At 40.2% G+C, this 24,921-nt stretch overlaps 1 protein-coding gene across 9 annotated transcripts in view; it reads right to left on the minus strand.

The window, feature by feature from the left end:
• Positions 1-24,921, minus strand: part of TENM2 (teneurin transmembrane protein 2) — a 585,930-nt gene that overhangs the window by 354,837 nt on the left and 206,172 nt on the right. The window lies entirely within an intron of this gene.

Raw genomic sequence — 24,921 nt, forward strand, 5'->3', positions numbered from 1 at the left:
GGAATCCATAAAAGATACATTCAGATAGCCAGTATTTTTAAAAGGAATTACTAGCTAAAACCTAAATTTAAAATTTGAAATTAATTATGAATTCCTACTAATTTAGAAAAGGTCTAAGTCCTCATACAAGTGCACACTAAGTCCTCATACAAGTAGGTTCCTTTTCATGCAAGGTGGGGTTGGGCTCTGTGTGTGGATGGATTGGTTTTTCAGTTGGCTGGTAGTTTTTATGACTACAGATACCATATATAACATCAGGACAGCCTCAGTAATTCCCTTTTTTATACCTTTTACCTTTCCATGGTAAAGGCAAATAGGCTTTTTTGGCCAACTGGCAGTTGGTCAGCTGGCCCAAAGCACACACAGTACTTGTCTGCAGAACCAACACACGTCCACAATCAAACCTGGCTATTACATGGAGATGGAAACAAACCTGGAAAAGAACATATACTTCTTGCAGTGCCCTGTTTGGGTCTCCCCTTGGATCCCACCACCTCAGCTCAGAGGAGAGGAAGGACTGTGTCAGTGAGTTGAGAGGCTGGAAATCTGGACCTAGATTGGAGCTGTCCAGCACAATGCCGGGTCAGCTTGTGCAAGTCACACAGGGCTTCCCTCAGCATCTGCATCTTAAGCTACTTACTTAGATGAAAAAAAACCCCAAAACGTTTTAACAGCTCTACATAACTCAGTACCCTCTTCTGTAAGGGTTTTACAATTCCAAAGAGGAGGTTATAAAGATGAGCTCACAAATGATTATCAGGGAATCACTGGGGAATTTCAATGCTGAGTACTCGTACATCATTATTGTACCAAATAACTCTCAAGAACTGATGTTCTTCCAGGAATGCCAGCCTCCAGAATCCCACCAGAAACCTTCTGGACAGATGGAGTCCAGTTTCCATAATTGCATAGCAAAACTTGCAAAACAAATCTTTAAGCTGGCAAACTGTCCCATACCCCACACTTACTGATACACTTGTGATGGCTCCAGAGTTTATTTTTTGTCCCCTGGGGACTGGCATTACACTGACATAAATACAGATCCATTAAAATCAGATTCTCACTAAACCTCGTGCAAACTTCATCATGTGAGCTTAGAGTCATATTTACCATAAAGAGAAAATTATTAGTAAGAACATGGGGCTTTTAATCCTCTCTCTCTCTCCAGCATTAGTGTGACCTACCACTGGAGCAGGTTGTGTGATGGATGAAGTATTTCTCCTTGCTCTGCTGGTGGAATGAATCAATTGGGTTCCTTAGACTGTTTTAAAGTCTCCTATTTTATGGACATAAACACCATCTGAAAATTTGGGGAGGGGGGACAGTAAGATGACATAGAAATAGAGATCCATGTGTTCAGTTATTGCAAATTCTTCTGGAGTATTATTAGTAAATACTCTAAAGGGAGTGTCTATCTACCTTTTAGAAAGAAAACAAGCAAAAAGAAGTTCCAAAGTCCTCTAGGAAGCCCCTTTGCAGTGTTTGCACAGCCCTGTGCATACTTAAAATGAATAACAGGAACAATTAGGGAAGAGATCTTTCCTGTTTCCTATTAATTTTGTATTTTCTCACCCTTTTTGGTAAATTGCTTTTCTCATGGAAGTCGTGATAAGAAGTTTCCACATCTCTTACAATGTACTAGATTATATCCATGACAACAGCTTTTAAGAAATGCAAACACATCTATACGTACTTCTACAAGTATTTATTCATTCTCACAGGCCTATCCACAAATTCACAATGGAATCAAGCCCCTGCATTTGCATCCAAGGTCAACAAAACACTTGAAAACATGCATGCAGTTTGTTTCCATGAAAGATGTAAGATTGGGTAGCTAAAACTAAGCATAAGCTTGTACACTGAATAAATAAATTGTTTGCTGCAAGAACTGACCTTGAGTTTGAACTAAAAATGTTTGGACACTGAACTCCTTGACTCCTTACAGCTCCAGTGAGCAAAGCAAGTCATTCTCCTATGGAAGCAAGTCAGTCTAGAAATCAGCCCCATTTCCATTAGACAGGCAAGGTTTTGATGACCATGAATGCAAAAACTGTATTTTAGAGCTGTTAAATGTGCTTCCACTTAAGCTTCTTCAAGCAGTACTCCAGGAGCATCCCAGCACCACACCAGAGAGCAGTACAAAATAACTACTCACAGAAATGTACTAGTAAAGCCATTTTGTGCAGAGACATAAATAACTGATTTCCAGCCCTTTTTTTCTTTTTTACACTTTCAACATTACAGAGGAAATAACTAAATCAGAGCTTTCCCTCAATCTTACTTGAGGAAGCCAAGACAAGTTTAAGTTTAATCACAGAAAACCTCTTAATCCCTTACTTGTCTACTCTACTAGAACTGTGGATCATTCTTCTGTTTGCTTGAGGTCTAGAAGTCATTAGCCTGCATGCAAACACACACCCTGTGACCTGAAACTTGTGTAGTAACAAAATAGGGACATTCAACACAAGGCACTGTTTCAACAATGCTGAATCCCCATGATCCCTCCCAAGAAAATACAGTGCTGTGGAGAACAAGGAGCATCATGACAGCAAATTATGAGGAAATAAGGTGACTAATGACTACAAAAGCACTGATATTCATTGATTTAGGAGATCAATGAAAGCCTCTGGCTGTGCAAAATTGCTCATGACCACTCCCTCTTAGCAATACCCTTCTGTATTTACATCTAGCAAAGACATTCCCTGTCAATTACCTAGTTGGGTGACACAAACACAGAACTTGATTTTCCAACCTTTTGGTTTGGTTTCCTCCATTTCAGACCTGAAGACAAACTGTGTCTGGATGCATCTATTATTTTTTTTTTTCAGTTACATCCATTGACTTAATAAAACATACCACCTTTTTCCTCATAAACCCTGTTTCAGTAATACCTTTGGGTCTCTTACACCACAACTACTACACCAGCTGAAGGACACATTGAGGCCGTTCATCCCCACCCAACCTCCCTTCCCTGGACTGTGATTTGTTCAGTGCTCAGAGGACACACAAGAGTAGCACAAGGGTTAGAACTGAGGCACAGCACACAAGAAAATCCCTTGTGTCTTTTATTGCCTACACTTGACTTCCCAGCATCCAATTTACGACAAGAAATGCAACTGGTGTGGTAAAAGAAGTGTCAGGATCAGACATAATTTCACTGGTGCGAGGCACAAGATAAAGACCTTGCACAAGCAGAAGCCACACACAACAGCCTGGCAGGGTGAAGAAAAACTGTGATGCTGTTGCTGGTATGAATTATAAAACCACTTAAATGCTGCTTTTTGAGCATAACTGAATACATGTGATAGCATCATTATAAATTAAAACTGTTTATGGCCTCCATTTGGTCCAAACACTACAACCTTCCTCACTGTATGCATGGCTGAACAAACTGATCTATGGCTGCCTGTGTTACATGAGAGAAGGGCCAGCCAAGTGTTCTGCAAAGGAAACAAAAAGAAAAAACCAGCAGAAGCAGCTTGTAATGAGTCATGCAGATTCCTTAATGGCTACTAAAAATAATCTTTGATTCTTATCATTGTCAACACAGTAAGTGATAATAACTAATACCTAAGTTGTTATTTTGTTTACATAGCTAATTTGTAGTTTCCTCTATTTCATAAAAATAAGTGTTAATATATTTTGAAACCAATCATTTCATGAATGAATGGAAATCAGTACTTTTGTAAATTTTGCTAAAGTGCTAAAATAGGAGATAATCAGTATGTTCTTGGTTATTTGGGAACACTAATTTCAAAGGACATGTAATTCCACCCCGCCCTTGTATTTACTTGGGAAACCATAGAGGAATATGCGTTAAAATGACATTTCAAAATCCAGACTTCTGTGGCAACAACTTGTTGTCTGCCTTGCACATTTCTGTTTAGAATTCTTATTCCAACTAGTCACAAACGTTAAGGCCTTTTAAGACTGTGCTTAGTGCATCAAACAACTCCTGTAGTACCTCCCACTGAAGCAGCAAAACAATTACCTTCATGTGTGCCTAAATGGCAGCTGGTTCATGTGAAACCCTCATACCTCAATTAACATTAGGGATGGAAAGAATTATTTGCCTCCAAGATTCAGGTGTGCCTGCTACGATTTCTGCCTGTCATGGGCTGAGAGCTCCTCCAGGCTGCCCAGACACGTTGTGCTTGCAGAGACAAAGGCTGCCCTCCAGGAGAGCTCTGTGTGCAGCTCGGAAAGGATTTTCTCCACAACTGGCTAATTTAAGTTCTCTACATGAAGTACAAATCTACACTGAGACAAGAGTAGACTCCTTCACCGAGTGCACAATTTATGTTAGAGTGCAGGGCAACACAGAGACTGAACAAAGCCTAGTTTTACTGCCCAGTCCTCTGAATTAATATGCAACATTCATGCCTTAAGTATACCCTTGAGCATTCAGTACTTCTTTGAGCCCCAGCTTTGAAGATCTGTTGGTTTCCTATGTGCCAACTTGACCTATATTCAGGCTGACTTCTATTGTGAGATTATTTCTGCTATGACTTCAATTCCAGATTCTATATACTCTGCTTTGCTACACCTGTGATACAGATGGCAAAAAGCAGAAGGGTGTCAACAAATTCAAAGGCCACTGCTGTCATTCCCTAATAACCAGGGTCATCATATAACCTTTTTTTGTGCACTGATCTTGACACAAGCATATTTCCTTGGTAAGGTGGAAGCACAGAACCAAATCTATAAATTTCTTTAAACTGTTTGTTTTTGTCAAGAGTCCAAAGACCTGCAACCTTTCTGGAGCTGAGTTTGATCTGTGTCATGAGCCAAAGATGTCTAAAACTGTAAAGGATCACCAAAAAATGAAGGGGTGTGGAGGATGGAATTAATAACTTTTAAATTTTAATTTATGTTGAGTGAAGTTCTAAGATGAAAACAGAAAAATGGTGCTCCATCTCTAATACAGGACACAACAGAAGTGAAAAACAGCAACAAAAGTCTTACTTTTTAATGCTTGCTCTTGTTTACTCATGTTCTGACCCACAGTTCTTGCAGCTGAGCTCCACTTATGTATATCACATATTTTCATATTTACAGCACAAAGGTCTTACAGGATTAGGTCTTACCCTACCAGTAACACCTGAAAATTCATGTACTGGTTCAAATTGGTTCATGTAATGACCAAGAAGACCAGTATACCACAATATACCTTATCTCATGAAACAAAACTGCCAAGCCCTCTAAGTTTCCTAGGCCAGCTGAAGGGCCCCTGGAGAACTCGGAGGACCTTCCATTTCTGGGCATGTATAACTGCCCATAAAGAACAGTCCCCTTTACACCAACAGCTACCAGAGCTTCAAGGAGCACTGGAGACAGTGCTATGCCAGCAATGCCATAACAACATCTAAACCCACCTGCACAGTCCCCATGTGCTGCTGCCTGAATCTTACTCATCACATGAGTCAAGAGGTTCTTTTATTAAACACTTTCATGCTGCATCTGCACCATGACTCAAGCAAATTAGTAGACAAGAAAAGGGGTAGGCAGCTTCAAGAAAGTCTGGTTTGCTCCCTGTCTGATGTGGTGCAGAATACAGAGCAAAATTCCACAAGGAAGGGTTCACGTGGCATATTAAAGCACCCTTAAACCCCTTTTCTTGGCATTCCCTCAGCTCTCATCAGACACAGAGAACTGGGTTTGATGGACCTGTGGCATGAGCCAAGATATTTGTTCCTGCCTTTAGCTCTGTCACATCACACAGAGCACACACAGGAAAGCCAAAGATAAAAAAATGGAACATGGGAAGTACTGATTAAAATGTTGAGAACAGCAGAAGTTTGACAGGATTGACTCTTGAGAACTTTAAGATACAGGATTTTAAGTAAATTGTTTAAAAAGCTACAGAAAAGTTCAAAAAAGCATATGCATGTTAAAAATGCTATAAAAAGCAAATATGACACTACATTATAGATGATTAAAACTTAAAAATATTTCAATGCACGTTTTAGGTTTGGTTTTATGACAACAGTTTCACAGCTCTGAAACCCAACCAGATCACATTATAAATACAAGATGTGGCTTTTTAGGTATGTTCTTTCTCTTAAAAATATCCATAGGAATTTGCTGCATCTAAAAATAATCACAATTTAATAAAAACATTCAGTTTTGTCTCCTCTAGATGTTTTTTTTCTTTAGAACACACAGATTTTGATTCCATGGAAACTCAGCTGAGACTGTGCCATTTCTTCCACTCAACTGACTAAGAGCACTGGTGAATATTTGGCTGTTATTTGAAATGTTCTTCAACTTTATGAAATCAGAGTCATTAAAGCAAAAACTTTCCTGCAAACAGTTTCTGACAAAGTGAAAAAACAGTTAACAAAGAAGGAAGAGTTTGCTATTTTTACTTCTACTATTTTTCAGCCAACCAGTTTATAACAGTCACTGTCATTTCCAACATTCTCCTGGGACAATCACAGACACAATTCAAAACTTTACTTATCAGCCAATGCTCTTCTACAGTTACCTGATCCTCACTTATGAAATCTGGAGTAAAATGCTACAATATCAGACACTGAAGCACTCATCTTAATGTGCACCAATATTTAAGAGGTGTAACCTTGGGAAAAAACCCCAACACGAGAGAGACAATCAAAGTGTTGAAAAAACCTCAATTTCCCCTTTTCTTGAATGCCCTGTTTTGTGGGGTTTTGTTCTTTGGGGTTTTTATGACTTTCTATCACTTCTCCCTGTAGACACTACTCCTTGTCTACGAATGGAGTACAGAGAAACAGCTGGTTTGTAAAGATACTTTAAAAACTACTCTTGACAATATCAGGGAGGCATCAATACATTAAAAACCAACCAGATTTCCCCCCCTGAAATTCTTTATTTAGACAGTACTTACTGAGCTCTATGGAAAAACATATGAATCCCCAATGAAATTTTATAAAACCTTATTTATTATAGACTTTGTGCTGATTAAGGTTTCAAAGCAACTGTAATAAAGTAAAGTAATACCACACTGCTGCTGGTTTTTCTTTCAACATAGAGGGCTTGAGTGCAGTCACACAGTGCATAAATCATAAAGCCTGTTACAAACATTCTGTTTGTAGCACCTAGTTTTTGTCTCAACTCTAACAGATTTCCCATTAACCAAATTCACAGGCTATTAATTGGCATCAACCAAGACATGCTCATGACAAAGAAACAAAATGTGTGAAGAAACATATAATACTGTGAATTTCATTTTCAAAATGCTTCTCAGTTTGATAAGAATTAGCAAACCCATTCCGCCATCTTAAGTAAAGTCTGATCTAAGGCCTAGCTAGTTCCAACACATTTTCTGGTGTTCACTAGAGTAAAAATATTTCTTTATGCTTATCAAGAAGTCCTTTAAGAGCAATGAAAGGATGTTAGCAAAATATTACAATGCCTGCCAACGCTGAAAGTTCACAAGACAAAACAAACATTTACCATAAAGATAGCAGGAAATGTTAGTTCAGGATAAACCACCCACCACTAAAGATACAGATGCACTTCTCATACTTACACTACTGCAATGAAATCCATGAACAACCAGCACATAACCTGGTGTTTCTGGAGCTACCTGGCACCCTCAGGGAGCTCTGGCTGGGTCGGTGACCCACAGGAGTTTGGGCTGCACAGAGGAGCTCTGAGGAGGCCCAGGCTGCAGGGGTGGAGAGCTGGCAAGTGACCACACCTGTCCCTTGTTAGCTCTCCTTCCCTCAGCTGCCCCAAATTAAAGCAATCAGCACTCCGGACTGCAGGGGCACCTGGCAGGGAAATCCTCCCCCCTCCCTGCTCCACAGGTGCCACCCATCAGGAGCCACTGCCTCCCCTGGGATCCTGCCCAGCCACCACAGCACTGGCAAACCTACGACTTGTAGAACTGCTTATTTATTAGATACCTCTTTGCCTAAAGGTTTTGGAGCAGCTCATGGAATTAGGCAAGCACCTCAGTGCTCTGCTGTGTCACACTGAGAAACCTCTGCTTACCAAGAAGTGTGCTCAGATGTACCAAAGGCCAGCAGAATGGCTGAGGCTGCCAAACTAGAGCTGAGCCAGTCACTAACTGGGTAACACGTTTACAAGTTCTGCTGTGACACCTGATTTTTACTAGAACAGCAAGTAAGGAGGTTGCCAGGGCTCGAGCTATTCCACTACAAACAAAATGCTTTGCCCTCAAAGCATTAAAGCTGAGTTTAGCACAGCTGTACAGGTGGTATCTCCTGAGGGCTGGGGCTTCCACTCCGGGGACTTTCCCTGCTAATGCAGCACTTGCTGAATGCTGAGGCTCTTGTCAGACCCAGCCTGTACACCCAAAGGTGCCCAGACCAGAGGAAACCAAAGCTGGCTTCCTCCCCACCCAGCCCCAGCTGCCCTGGGAGAAATGGGAGGATAAGGCAGAAATCCTTTTCATTGAGTTCAGGTTTTTTTCACAGAATCACAGAATGTTTTGAGTTGGAAGGTGCCTTAGGACCATCTAGTTCCAACCTCCCTGCCGTGGGCAGGTACACCTTCCACTTGGGCAGGTTTATTGTTCCCCCTTTTTTTTTTTTTTGGGGGGGGGGGGGGGGGGGCTTGGGGCTTTTTGACGGTTTGGTTGTTTATTGTTTTTCTTTTCCTTTGAGGAGAGTGTTGTTGTTGGGGTGGTTTCTTCTTTTACCTTGAACGCGGCTCCGGAGGCAACCTCGCACCTGAGCCGGCGGCCAGAGCGGAGCCGCTCCCGTTCCCTGCTCTCCGCCCCTCCCAAGCCCGGGAAAAGCCCCTGCCCCCCGTGCCAGGGGCAGCTCGTACCTGCGGGCAGGGCAGCAGCCCCGGCGCCACCTCCATCCTGCTCCCCCGCCCGGCGCGGCGGCGGGAGATGCGCGGGGTGCCCCCAGGAGCCACACCTGGGCCGCTCGGGACGCACCTGCACGGCCGAGGGACGGACATCGCACACCCCCGAGCACCCCCCTCGGGAGCCAGCATGGGGGTTTGCTTTGGAACGGCAGGGAATGAACATCCTGGGCCGGCTGATGGGACAGCCCATGAACTTTCGGGCGACCGCCCGGCGCCCCGCGCAGCGCCCCAGGTGAGCCCCAGTCACCGCAGGGACCCGCACTGGGCGGGATGCGGGACCCGAGGGACGGCGAGGTCCACCGGGGGAAGGTCAGAGCAGAGAGGAGCAGGGGGTGATACAAACCAGAGCTGACAGCGTCTGAACAGAGCCGGAGCCCCGGAGAGAGCAGAGCAGAGATCCTTCGGATACCGGTTGCGGCTGAGATGTGCGGGGAATACCTGAGCAGCTGGGCCAGGCTCACCGATCGAGGAGAGATGCCAAAGGGCCAGCACTAATGGCAGTGCTGTCTCGCCACAGTCATCAGCATGACAAGGCTGATGCTGTAGGTGCCTGAAGAAACAGATCTTTTATTTTCTCAGAGACCCAGGTATAGACTGGGGGCTTAGCTCATGCATAAAACCCCAAATTAGCACAACTGATATCTGCTAGTAACATGAACAATTAACGTGCATAGTTTCCGCTTTAGATTAACAATTTTAAACACAGGATTACAGTGAATTTTTAACTACACTGCTGTTGAATGAGAAAAAAATAAAATTACATTTTACATGAATCTGATCTGAATGGTTTAAATGAAGTTATAATCAAATGAAACCTTATTGAAATTTAGGTGCCCCATTAGCCACTGGATTACAATTCAGCAAGACCAAAAAAATGTTTAAAAGCACACAAAAGAGAGTAGGAAATTGAACAACAGAGGGAGACAAGGACATGCAGAATAAGTACATATTCCAAAGAACAATATGCAAACATGGAAAGGCTTTTGCTCTCACTACAAAGACCTCACTCAATATGTGACTGTTTCAGTCTTTAAGCAAATCACTTACTTGGAATCTCATGTCAGCCAGTTTCTCTATGGCCTCAAAGACACTGAACTCACCTGCTCAGTTGTATCTTTCATACTTTGGCACATGAATAGCCCAGAACCCAAACATGCCCTCCTGCCCATGGCACTGATGGGCTGCCCCTCTGTGGGCCACAAAGCGCAGGAGTGTGCTCTGTACCAGTGCAAACAGACATTCCCATTGCACCTTCCTAGGGTAGGATCATTATTCCAGGTACTAAAATCAAACAAAAACCAAAACAAAAAAACACAACCAACCAATCCTTCTTAGGACAGGCTGAGATGAGAGCCCCGACTGACCCTGCACCTCTCAGTCTGCCTGCACAGGTGACAGATGCTGCCTCCTCCCATCCCCACACTCACCGAGGGGAAGGGAGGTTGCATCTATTTTGGTTTTAAGTGGATAATGACTCCATATGCTGTCCTGCAGCCAAGCAACAAATAAAAATCATAATGCACAGGCCAAATAACTTCCTTGGAATCGAGACACATTACTGTGCGTAATTCCCTTCTTAATGGTTATAAACAGACCAGAGCAATATACAAAAATAACATTCTACACAGAAGCATGATTATAATCAACTATGTATGACATTTCTGTGCCATTTGGGTTAACTTTCAACAGCATTCTAACAGAGTTTGTAATTTTTCAGGTAATATCTTGCTTCAGTAATTTTATTTCAAAGTAGAAAACAACACCTAAGGTTACAACTACTAATAGAGTTATAGAAACCACCTCAAATAAAAAAAATATTTTTTTTTAATTTGCAGTAGGGACCCCCCAAAAAAGCCACAGGACTATTACTGACAACTTATTTCTTCCGTGCTGACCAGAAAAATAGAATGTAAACAATAATATTTTTATTGTTCAGACAAGTTATATTGAACTCCTGGGAGTCAGTGTGCTAAAACATGCAAAACCCACGACTGAAACAGAGCCTTGGAGATCAAATCACATCTCAGTTTGAGATTCACTGCTGGATCATGGGAAAGACAATTATCTTTGATGTGGTCAATTTTTTTCTGTTGATATAATGGTGGTAATGATACCTCATAGGACCCATTTAAGGGTTTAATAACTAATGTTTACACAAAATTTTCAAGTTGCTAATTATGATTATTTAGCTGTTAGCCCAATACATATGTAAGGAAACAATATTAATGTACTCCCAAAATGATTAGGATCATAATTATTATTAATACCACATGGACAAGTGCAGTTGTTCCTTACCCACCAAGGAATGGTGTTTGTGTGACACTCTGGGCACCTGACAGCAAAGCCATGGCATGTATGGAAAGCCATAACATATGGAAACTGTGCTAGAAAAGGAAACATTGAAAGGAAAATATGCCAGCAAGCAGAGTTGTGAAATGCCTTAAAAAAGCCTGATTTATGGGCAGAGCAGGGGTGGTGAGGTCAGGAGGAAGCAGCAAAAACAGCCAAGGAAGTGGCCACAGCAGTGCCCAGATGGAGGAAGAAGAGAGAAGTAGCAGGAGTTGTGAGAGAACAGGAGGACACAGAGATCTGGGGAATGAAGTGTCATTTCCAGCTTTCTCAGTTTCACCCAGAAAATACTGGCAACAACTGCACTTGGTGCAGTTCTCCTCAAAACAGAGCAAGTTTTATTCCAGCAATATGAATACATTAGGGAAGAGAATAATTGAGAAGACTTTAGAAGGCTTCAGGAAAAGAAGAATCCTGTAAACAAGACTGAGCAACAAGTCTTTGAAAGAATCCTTTTGTTCCCAGAACAATGCTCCCAAAATCTGCTTCTTCAGAACAGTATTCATTTAAGACAAAAAAATAGAAAAAGGAACAGAGAGATAAAGGAAAAGCCAAGAACCCATTTCAAAAGCACTTTAAAATAATTTTCCTCAGATTTTTTGTACCTATGCCTAAAGGTACATTGCCCACACCCTGTGACACTGGAGGTTCTTGGGCTTTACTGTTTGCATGACTTTTACCTTAACTGAGGTACAGTTGCTAACAGGGCCAGCACACAACTGCAGCCAGCAAAACAAATTCCATTGACTGGCCTGTCAGTGAGTAAAGGACAACAAATCCCAAACAGTTTGTCCTGGTGCTTATAGGCAGCCAACTGGTGAAAACTCCCCACCCTGTTAATACCTACACTTGCTCCTACAGTGACTTCCAGTACAGCCCTGGGGCTGTAATTACTGTCACCTTTACTAAAGATTATTGCCAATGTACCTCTGCCCAGAAAAGGCAAGGCTCATACTCCAGATTGTCACAGTCTGCTACACCTAAGAATACCAACACTTCATACTTATCATATATTCAAAGTATTTTATGACTCCTAAAGAATAGACACAATAAGAACAATAAAGAGGAAGAAGGAAATTGTAGTTTCTGTAATTAAGAGCACTGGCTTTGGAAATCAACCATTAACAGTGATACATTTTTACTCTGGGAAAATCTGCTTCTGTCAGTCCTTCCTTGACATACTGTCAGCTGGGTACACACAGACTTGTGGGAATCCTAAAGGCCTGAAATGCCTCAAAGTCTCACAAGACCCCTACAAGCTCCACTGCAGTCCGTGCAACCTACACTAGTCCTCAATGTGATGTTTAAAGGTTTATTTGTTTCTCTGATACTAGCACCATTTATCTCACTGTAATCAATCTTTGCTAGAATAAATTTGTTTCTAAACACTCCCAAACCCCCTAGAACAGTTTCTGTAGCCTGTTACAGTATATTTGCCACAGCAAAAATAAAACAAGTAGCTTTAAACCACCACCACCCCTAATTCTAATTAACATGTAGTTATTTTGGCTGCAGTCAGTAGCAAGAAATACAACTTAAGGTAAAGCAAACTACAACCAAACATTAATGGAATTCAACATATTAAATTTAAGTGAATGGTTTCCATAGTCTGTGTCCCTGTATGTTCTCCATGTTCAAATTCTGTCTCTTTGAAAACACCATTCTGACACAGAGCCCACAGAATTCCTTCTGGGGGAATTGAGACTTTTCTGTTAATAACTAATGAAATACAGGGACTTCTAGCAATGTTTTTATACAATGCTCCTCCTACCTTGAACCTCAATCCAAACTATACTCTGACTGAGCAGCACCAGATGCCCCCTGAGGGGCTGCAGTGCTGTGGGTGACACATTTCTCCCCAGAGATGAAGTCCATCACATCCTCAGAACTTCCAATCTCACCCCTCTGCAAAGCTGTGAGTATTCCCACAGCAAAATATCTGGGATTCACACACGCTTTATGTGTGCTGTGGGACTAACAACAGCAAAGCAAAGCAAAACCCCATGTCTCCAGCAAACATAAAACAAAACCTGAAAGCAGAAGAAATGTTTACAAATAAATTCTGAAAGAAATAATTTAAACAGCTTTAACATTGGACTGCCAGTGTGTCTGTAAGAAAATACAATGAAGCGAGCAGTGTATTCAGGTTTCTCTGACTTGGAGGTAGCAGAGCCATGAACTTTAATGAGGCCAGAAGTTCACTATGAATTTAATCTGCCCAAAATTCACTACAATTCTTGCAGGATGGTGCAGGCCACACTGCTGCAGGACTGAAAGGGACACACAAAAGCAAACCCACTATGTCACCAAGATACACAAGCCGTATTTTGATGGAATGAGAACCCAGCACAATGCAGAGCTATATATTGAAGGCTTTTTTGTTTTGGTCATTATTAGGATCTATTATTACAGGGTTTTATTAAAATTATACATAATTGTAATTGCTAAGGGGTTATTATATCCTCCTCTATGTGAGAGGTAATGAATGGCCTAAATTAAGCAAAGAAACAAACCTGTAGGTGAATGCAGCCCTGTTCCCACTCTGATTTATTGCAGGATGTACTTACCATCCTATGGACTGCTCTGAGACAGAAAGGCAGACAAAAAACATTTTCTAAGTTTTTTACCAAAATGAACATTAGAAGTTTGGGGGTTTGTGTGAAATACAAAATAAAAAGGGATCTCTCAGGTTAGAAAGTGCAGAGTTCTACTTGATTTATTTAAATTTTCCACAGTAATCAGTTAGGCAGTTCCCAGGTAATGCAGAGCTGGGGAAGTGCAGCAAAGGTGCAGCTCACTCAGCCATATGCTGCTTTCCTTAAGTAACCCATTATACAAAAAAAAAAAAATGTATCTTCTGACAGCTTGTTTTGACAGCTAAAAAAGATTTAAATTTTTTGAATGCATTTGACTGAAAGGCAAAAATGTTAGATAGATGTTAATTTAGCAGATGTCTGGTTTTGCATCATCAGCCTGAAACAGGCAATTGCTAGCAAGTGTCCTTGCTGCATCACAACATGAAATCCTATGAATTCCATAAGGATATGCCTTTCACAAACTTCAAATGAGCCATTCTCATTCCAACAGAAGTAAAATTGTTGTGAGGAGATGGTACCACCTGGTTGTACTTCTGATCAAGCAAGTAAACACATCCAGGGATAATAAAAACGATACACTATCATTTACATTACAGTCTGCAATAAGGGAGCAGTATTGGAAACTCCATGTTAAAAGCATTAATTTACATGAGAGGAATAAACAAGATAGTCTCCTAAACCCAAACAGACTCCTGAAAATCTAATTAGCCCATGGATAAATATGGACCTATTTTTTTTAAATTTTGGTTTGCATTTCTTAAATAAAAATCTTTATATGTTGAGTATATTGTTACACTCCACATACACTTCTGCACAAGAGTTTAATTCTGGTTTTGTATTGGTTGTAGAAGCAACTGAAATAACTGCAGCTTGACAGCACAGTCACAGAGAGCTTTGGGATTCAATCATTGTCATCAAACTCATCCTGGTGCTCTCCTGACTTTGGTGGGTTCTATTGCATAGAAGTTTTACACAGTGAGTTTTCCTAAAAGCAGTTGGCAACACCCAGTTTGGATCCCCAAAGCAGCAAAAACTATTCTATATGTTCCTGTGTTGAATGTGCACACAGTATTATTGTCCCCACTTTACCAAAGAGGAAAGAGAAAATGAAGAGATTAAATTACAGATCAAGAACTATTCCCTGCTGATTTAGAAACGATCCAAACATCCAACCAACGAGCCTGAAACTCTGTTGCTGAAATAGAATTTGTGTTTGCTAATGCCACTTGGTCTCCAAAGAAGGAGAATCAGAGATATTTACCTACTTAATAGGAATATTACAAGACAAATCTAATTCATGAAAGGGTACTTAGAATTACACTGTCTGACTTGTACACTTATAGAAATTGCATTTACCTGTTCTAGTTATGATCTACATATTGTGGCAAGCCAATGGATTTGAGGAACTGAATCCAGACTTCAAAACAGTAGTTTTGAAAATGGACAATATTCATCTGCTTCAGAGGTGACCTCAGCACTGTCTGGAACTGCCTGAAGGGAAGTTCTGGCCAGGTGGGGGTTGGTCTCTTCTCCCAGGCACTCAGCAATAGGACAAGGGGGCACGATGGGCTCAAGCTCTGCCAGGGGAAATTGAAGTTGGAGAGCAGAAAAAAAATTCTTTGCAGAGAGAGTGCTCAGGCATTGGAATGGGCTGCCCAGAGAGGGGGTGGATTCCCCATCCCTGGAGGTTTTTCAACTGAGCTTGGCCGTGGCACTGAGTGCCATGATCTGGTAAAGGGACTGGAGTTGGACCAAGGGTTGGACTTGATGATCTCGGAGGTCTTTTCCAACCCAATCCATTCTATGATTCTATGATTCAGATTCCTTATCAAGATTATCACCTTTAATAAGGAGACACACCTGTCATTTCATGAACCTCACTCAGTTTTAACACTTTTTCAAAGAAGTATTTGGGTTGAATCTTCTCAGTTTTTGTTAATTTGTAGTATGTCCCATTTTCTGCCCAAGAAATAACGCAGCAAAACATAATTTCTAAGAGCTGAATAATATTAACGGTAACTCACTGAATTCTGGAAGACAGAATAAAACAATTTACTTCTAAGATTGTTTTTCTTTAACATACCTAGACTAGAAAAAGTCTAAGTACATTCAGATTATTCAGAACTGATTTGCTCAACAACCAAAACTAAAAAGTTAAGGAATGAATTTCCTTTCCCTGCTCAAGCCACACCTTGCAGTGACTTAATAAAGGTTTCGAAATTTATGGAAATGTTTATGGAAATTTATGGAAACCCATGAGGTTTACATAATTTAAATGTAGGAAATACAGTAAATAAAGAACCCAAACCAATGATTTTGTCTACCTGTCTTAGCTCTGTCACTACACGAAGCACAAAACTCAGGGTATTTTTTTAGTATATCTTTACAATAGGAAGGTGAAGAATTAAATAAAATGAGATGAAGCTTTTCAACAAGCAGCAAATCATCATGGGATATCAAGAATCTGCTTATGATTCATATTTACTATCTGGTCACTGTTGCTTTATATACACATCTTTGATTTTTGACCTTGCTAATTAGGCTGTGTGGAAATACCATCAAATGTTTGAGACAGATGTTAAACACCTGTGAGATCTACCACAAATTGATGTTTACAAGCTTGATTCCATCTGCTTGACTGAACAGAAAGCTCACAAATCCTGGAAAACATTCCTAACCAAGCTATGCTTTATTATTATTTTGGGTTTGACTGGTGTAACTATTCAACAATACTGACGATTTTCATGTTGTTTATTATTCTGCTACATAAAATCAATACAGACCAATAAAACTGTGTATATGTAGCACACCTTGGGATGAGAAAAAAAAAAGAAAATTGGGCTTAAATTAGAGCAACACCCCCCTTGCTCTGGACTGCCACAAACTAAACAGGACATGCAGGAATGGATCCATTGAAGACATTCCTAGAGACCTTTTGAAGAGGAGGCAGCAGCAGTGTCTGTGTGTCCCTGTCACCCATGGGGGGGTCGCTCTTGCATTGTCATTGACATGTCAATCACTTGGCAGAGGAGCAGCAACAAAGCCTTTGGGAGCTGAGTTATAAATTAGGACACTCAAGCTGACAGGGAGATGAGCTCAGTCTTTGAGGAAAGGAGAAAGCCAGAGTCCTCTAGAATTGCTATCAACTGAGTCTTCTTTCACCTCTCAGTGGTGTTTGAAGACAGACATGACAAAATTCCTGTCCTGACAAACACGCCCTGCTCTGACAAACACGAGGAACTCAAGAGAAATAAAAGACTCACCCCATGTTTAAAGAAACACAAAAATAAACCCCATGACCTGACAAAAAATATTATTCAACAGAAGAAAACCGTCCTGTGTTGAATATTTCCATACCTCTACTAGATGAAACTAAATGCCTATTAAAAAAAATCATTACATATTCTATCTATGGTGTAGTAATTCCTGACCAACTACAGCCTTAAAAAACAAGGAAAACCCCCATATTCTGTCTATTGTGTAGCAATTCCTGACAAACTACAGACTTAAAAAACAAGATAAAAACCCATAAATGAAGATCATTTAGCTAAACCCAGCAGTATGTGTTTGTATACATATAGGAGGTTTGGTGAAGTTCAGAAACTCTTGTTTCTGGTACAGACAATGCAGTGGCAAGGGCAAGGGACAGGAGTAGCAAACTGGAGTGAGGAAAAGAAGGTTGTACTCTCCAATTTGCTTCCAGTCATTTGCCTTCCTCTTCGTCAACACCCTCCTCTGTGCCTGGAACTGGGGCAGCACCACCTACAGACACACTTGGCCATTCCGAGCTGAGCAGAGCTGAGAGCCATTACTGCAAACATTAGAAAAGTCCCAGCACGTGGGAAACTGCCATTATGCAAACTGTTTGTGCAGCTCTGTGATGATGAGAAAGATGTGCTGATATGCCCCCTTAAGTTCCAAGGAACATGAACAGACCCTACCAGTGTAAGTCAGTCCATTTCCAATAATGCTGTCAAGCCACGCATGGAAACTGCGATAAAACACAGTCATTTTTCCACTTGCACAGATTCAATGCACAGAAATACCATCTCCTTCATTTTCCAGAGAGCTCTTTCTAAACTTTTTTTTTTCTCCACATTTTTATTAAGTCCTCATACAGTCTTTACAATCTAAGCATCGTTTTTCACACTTAATTTTCATCCACATGCTTAAAGATTTCAGCTGTACTCAGTGACCCACAGCGTAGGAATTGACAGTGCTTTTAAAAAGAGGCTAAGGCAGAAAGCAACAACAGAGAGCAAAACAGTAATTAAGAGCTCACTGAAATTGAGTCTGGGGAATAAATACTTTGCTCAGCAATAGAATAGGTAAGATTTCTTAAAAGCTGGCACTTGATCCAACAGCTGATAGTCACTTCTGTGTTGTTGGTGATTTTATCAATAAATTTGGGGTATAAGGATAACCCCCCTGCAGATCTGGCTGCCTGAACAGAAAAAAATAAGTAAAAAAAAAAAATTAAGTACATCCAGCCTTTATGCTTTTTATTTACATCTGTTTCCCATTCAGCTCCTTCAACAAAATAGACTATTCAATTTCTCTGATATTAAGGAACCAGATTCTGGAGAGTATGACAACTCCATATTGTGCAGATATTGCATCATTAGGAGGAAACATTCTGCTGAGGACAGTTGAAACTTCAGGACAAGCCATTTCCACTGAAATGGAAATCAATTTAGTGGAGATCACAGATGAATTGCTTTTTTGCCATCTAAAAGCTACAGTTTGAACCCACATTATCTTTAAAATTAAACTGATAGTAAACAGTTATTGAAAGATGTTTATGAATATGAATCAGAAGGCACACAGACTGGATAGACAGACATTCCATTTTCAGAAAGTTGAGCAAAAAGGGTTGTGTTACCAAACTCAGTAGAATAAAAAACGACAAGTTCTTCACTCCTCCAGCCATTTTCAATATTTTGTTGCATATTTAAATAGCATCAAACTATTTCATCATTAGTATTATTTTCATACAGTCTGGCTGTTTCCCAAATTAGGTTCCTGCTTATATGACTTTAGAGTGAACTCTCAAGAGTTGCTAAAGCCAGAAATGAAAACCAGATGTGAAAAATAGCTGGTTTTATTTCCTCCTTCAGGTTTGTATCTCGATGCTGACAGAAGCACAACACTCTGTACTGTTTCTGGCTAAAATGCATTTATCTGCTCTGTGACAAAATTACCACTAAGGTAGATTCTATTCATACAGAATTTATACCTCTCATAAAAGAAAAATGCAAAATAAACCCCATGTAACTTAAAAATTAATCTTCATAACAAGAAACTTATCACCATGGCATACTTGAACTGTATAACTTCAAAATGATAGAATTCCAAGAGCATTTTGATTATCCCATTGTGTGTTCAACTCATCTGGGGTTTATCCAGTTATCTGTTTTGTAAGGAGGAACATTACAGACAGTTTTTCACCTGCAAAGTAAAACCAAATCAAATTATTATTATATTCTGTTCTGTCTAGTGAATTTACCAGCACCTGCAGAAGTTTCAAAACACCTTCATTCTAATTCTTCTGGATCTCGCCTCACTCTCCATCAGTGCAGTCATTTTTCCACCCCCAATTATTGGAGCTTAATTTTGCTTTTTTATTTTAATTCACGCAGTTGAGAGAAAAATAAAAGTTAAAGTTACTGTACCTTAACAAATGTACCTAAAGTGGCACTATTTTTGCATGCATGAAAGCTCAAAGCCTCAACAACTCCCATGAGCGATTACTCTTCTAACACTAATTAGATATTTGCTAATTAGTGTCTGATGTGTGAAATGAAAAACATTTTGAAGCTGAAATGGATAGGGTCTATAAAGATAGCAGCACTATCCCAATTCCCTTTTTTTCTGTTATCATATTTCATAAATATTAATAAGATCACATGATACTACCCCTTCTATGAAATTATCTTTCTCAAAGAAGTCTATTGTTTGCTATAATGGGCCTGTGTCAATATTTTGCATTTGCTGTAAAGCACTCAATGGAGAGAAGTGTTTTCTCTCAATGTTAAAGAGATGTCACATTTTATGCATCATCTTTATGCTGCATTTGCTCATCCCTCTTTTTAATAGTTTACTGCACTCAAACTAAGAAATGAAAACAGTTTTGAATAATCCTTTACATTTCTGAATAATCTTAGTGAATTTGTCTCGTTTCTGTTGTATCCCAAATGAAACAATAATGATGACATAGTTTTTTTTTTCCTTAAGCAGATACTGAGAGCATCAAATTATTGCCTGTGATGGTCATTTTCAGGAAAGGTTTGGGAATGTTAGAATAGTTAAAATGTAAGAGTGTTTGAACACATTCATACTAGAGGTGTTTGAACAATATCTGCCTGTGATCATGCACAGAAAGTTGTTCCAAACTGCCAGGGAGAGTTACCAGTGTCTTTCAATGATATAAACCTATTTATTTATCAAATATTAATGTTAGGATCCAACAAAAAAAAAATCAAAGGAAAAGAAAAATTATTAAGGTGACAGAGGTAAATAATTGCAGCTGAGGAAGTTGATTCCCAACAAGAACATTGAAATGCTGTTTTGTTGCACCTGCTCACCTGTAAATACTGGTCATATCACAAATGATATCACGGGACTGATACCAACATTTTAAATGGGAGCTGAGCCTGAATTGACAGAGGTGACATTGAAAGCAAATCCTGGCTGGATTGTCACTCTCCTCAGGCTGACATTTTGTGATTATAATAATACTGATCAAGATGATTAAAATGATAATAAAAAGCAGGTTTGAAGAAGAAGAATTAAACAGACACAGGCAAGGCAATACATGGCAAGTGAAGCTACAATTTTGCATTTCACTTTTTTCAATGGAATTTCTTCATTTCAGCTCAAAGTCAGGCAGTTCATCAGTCCCAAAGGTGTTTCTGAAATAGAAACTGCCTTTCCTACCCATACACTGTGCTTTTCATTTTTCACATATTCAACAACAGAATAAGTTCTTCAATATCTATTTAGCCCAAGACAGTAATTTACACTTCACATTAGTTTGATACATTTCTCTAACTTAAAAGAATTAAAGCATCACAATATTATTCACACTGATATTCAGGGGCAAATTCTGATCTCACTTACATTTGTTTGCTTGCTGATACAAACTTACTAACATCAACTACAACAGCTCTGCCCTCTAGCCTTAATTACTGCTCCTTCCTTAACGAACAACCTGGCTTATCTTAGAATCATAGAATGGATTGGGTTGGAAAAGACCTCCAAGATCATCAAGTCCAACCCTTGGTCCAACTCCAGTCCCTTTACCAGATCATGGCACTCAGTGCCACGGCCAAGCTCAGTTTCAAAACCTCCAGGGATGGGGAATCCAGCCCCTCTCTGGGCAGCCCATTCCAATGCCTGAGCACTCTCTCTGCAAAGAATTTGTTTCTGCTCTCCACCTTCAATTTCCCCTGGCAGAGCTTGAGCCCATCATGCCCCCTTGTCCTATTGCTGAGTGCCCTGGGAGAAGAGACCAATCCCCAGTATCTTCTAAAACATACTGACAAATTTTGCCTTTTATAGGCCTAAAGATCCCCGTGGTAACAGGCAGTGATAGGGATCCAGAAGGAAAGAACAGAGTTCTGGTTAAAGCTGCATCCAAGGGGTCCCTGGAGGTGGACAGAGCCTGAGGTGGGCAGTGATTCTTTCCCTGTGGTTACACCGAAAAGCAAGAACCAGCTGAGACAGGTGTATGTGACATGATGCACTAAGCCATGTGTTGGTTGGGGTTTGGGGTACACTGAACTCAGGAGTTTCAGGGTTCCTGTCACACACTCCCTTACCCAGGGCAAACCTTCCCCAGCTTTGCCTTAGCAATCACTCTTCCCAGTCCATGGCACAAGTGACAGCACTCACCAAAGGCAATCCCACTGTCAAGAGCACTGAGTGCTCTCCTTGGGTGGTCAGTGCCCATTAGTTCCTCTTCCTGTAACAGTCAAAGCTTGTTTGGCTGGGGAACACGGGGTTTGCACTCTCAGCTGCCAATTAACATGAGCTGAAGTGCTTGTAATAATTAAACTTTACATTTCTGCATTCTGTACTTATTAATCTGGTCGTGCTCTGCTGACACTGTGAAGTAAAAGAAGCCACAACATGTTTGTTTCTTTGATCTGTAAAATAAATGACTGGTTAGAGCCAAACATCTCTCAAATACAGTACTCAGGGTGCATCTACCAAGAAGAAAAAAGGCAAGAAAGTTGAGGCACTTGGACAAATTTCTAAATTGTCAGGACAAAAAGACTGTAAGAGTCACTCAGCTTGAACAAGTTGCTGTGTGCAGGAAGTGCAACCGCTACTGAGCACGGCCATAACCCAGTTTTGGAGTGCTCTGGATACAATGAGGATCCTTCCAAAATACAGAAAGTGATTCTGGCTCAAACACATCCCTTCTGAAAATGAAACAAAGCACTGGTCATTTTGCAGCAGCACAAAATAACCCAAAAGGCCGTGCTAGCAGATTTTTGATGAAAGTTTTGCCAATTCTTCCAGAGGTCAGTGAGGTGACGAAGCTGCCTCAGAGAGAAGTCAGGGCAAGCACGTGGGCACTCTGAGCCAAGCACAGGGTGCTCTTTCTTGTAGAAATCATTATGGTCCTAAAAAGATTGCTCATATGCTCATTGCTAAAATGTACCTGCTGTATCATCAATGGAGAGGCAGCAGCTGCTGTCCTGAAGCATCCCTAAGAAACATTTCTACCAGGGATGATTAAGGGACAAATCAGATCTTCCTTCAAGCTACTTTTCCTTATGTAAAAATAGCAGATGTCTTGGAAGGGCAGAAATGTATCTGTTTTCAGAGGAGATGGAGTTCAAACAACAAGCCCTTTTTTTTAATAGGTAACTTCAAAGAAAACCTACACCATTCCTGTGTAGAATACTAATAATCTGCACCTTTGCATTCCTCTGTTTTACATTGGTCTTACAACCTGTTAAGGATATTTCATTAATGCAGTAAAAATATTTAATATTCAGTATCTAATTCTTTTAATTTCAACTGCTTTCTTGACACTCTTACAGCACAAATGTATGGAATTGTAGTTGAGAGCTAATCAACCTCACTGCATGGCTTAAAAAAATCCACTAATTAAAATGACTCTTATAAGACTGTTTTTGTGAGCCATCATCCCTGTGCTTAGGAAAAGGCTTGTCTGGCAACTCAGCAGCTCCCCACTTTCTGTGCTATTTTTGCCATTTCCTTGCAAAATACTAAATTAACTGAATCTCTAGAAAGGAAAATTTCTTATGCCTCACTTATCTATCAGGGAAGTTGTTCCTAAGGAACATGGAGGAAATCACAGCAGGAAAAAACCACCTTTCTTAAAATAAAAACAAATTTTTAAAAGTGTTTCTCTTATGACTAAACATTTCTTCATTTAAATGTCTGGAGAGCTTAAGTTTTAAGATAATGAAACTCCCTTTCTATGAAAATGAAATGGCATTATATTGTGTAATAAATGATTGTTTCTGCATTTTCTCTCTTCCTTTCACTAACCGAAATTTGACATTCATTGGCAAAGTTTAATTATTGAACTTTTTATCTAAATAAAAAAAGGAGAAGAATTTGTCAGAAGACTGATTTTATACAGCTGTCAAAGAATAACAGTGGGTATTAAAAGTATTTAATAGCCTTGGATTCACAAAGCTGCAGATCTTTCTCCACCTTGGTGAAAAGCTTGAAAACCCAATTGCATTTGCAGCTCTCCTAATGTTTCCTGGCACGTGGAACCTGCTATTTTTTATAAAATGGATTTTGGTCTTTCACACAACTCCATTGTATGTTGGAACTGTTCAAGATTCTACATTTTAATTTTTTTTTTCAAATATTTCTAAGTGCATGAGCTTTTATTCTGAGAATGAGACTTGCATGACTGAAGCTTAATGAGCTGAACATTCTGCTTTAATGTTCTTCCTAATGGATCAAATGGAGAATGTGCTAAAGAACAAATGAAAAACAAACAAACAAACAAAAATCACAAAGTTTGAGTTCAGGAAATGAAGCAAATGTCTGTTATGGCTACAGCTGTGTCTGAGCCTGATCTCACACAGTTTAACTCTGTGGAGCTGTGAGACTGTTCTATCCTATCACACCATGTGGGTGTTCAATGAAGGACCAGGGCTAGGAACTGCTCTGGAGAAAAAAGAAACTGAACAAAAATCACATACATTCATATCATAAATCATAGAATGGTCTGGGTTGGAAGGGACCTTAAACCTCATCTCATTCCACCCCCTGCCATGAGCAGGGACACCTCCCACCAGCCCAGGTTGCTCCAAGCCCCGTCCAACCTGGCCTTGGACACTTCCAGGGATGGGGCAGCCACAGCTTCTCTGCCCAACCTGTACCAGGGCCTGTCCACCCTCACAGGGAAGAATTTCTAACTCTAGTCATAAAATCTAATCTAAATATCTCCTCTTTTTGTTTAAAACCATTGCTCCATAGTTATACACATGAGAGTACAGAGCATAACATTTATTTCCAAGTCATTCATTAGACAATAACTATTGCTGTAAGGAGCTCAGGAGTTTTATTCAATAGACTCTTTAAGTATATCTAAGATTACTGATTTTCATTTTTTTTTGTTCTTTTGCTATTCTTTTATTAGACAGTGATATTTGCTAGATAATAATTATCTACTGTTGGAATTGAACTCCTGGGGAGCAGAAGGGGCGTAGCAGTACAAGAAAGCCCCACACAACCCACTGCACAGGGGTGCTGTCAGAGTGCCCAGGCAATAGCCAGGTCAGTGCTCACCCACAACAGGAAACAGGACAGCAGAGGAGATGGGGAGCTCAGCTGCACACCCCAGTTACACATCTCCCACCCCCAGAAACTGGGACACTTGAACAGTCTGCAAAGCAGCTGTAGAACAGCTCATGTTCGTGAACTGCCACCCTGTGGAACTCGTTTATCACTGGGATAAAACCCCTGAACACTGAAATCTGCTTGAGAGGGAAACACCAAAAACAAAACAGTCACAATCCCTGCAATATTCCAAAGAATAAAAAATGGTAAATTGTGTAAATCCTCATGTTACCACCAATAACTCTGCAAGGCTTAGAATTTTCCACTTAATAATTCACATATTTGTATTATATATATAGACAAAAATAAA

Source organism: Pithys albifrons, chromosome 15 (assembly GCF_047495875.1).
Source record: "Pithys albifrons albifrons isolate INPA30051 chromosome 15, PitAlb_v1, whole genome shotgun sequence".
NCBI lineage: Eukaryota > Metazoa > Chordata > Aves > Passeriformes > Thamnophilidae > Pithys > Pithys albifrons.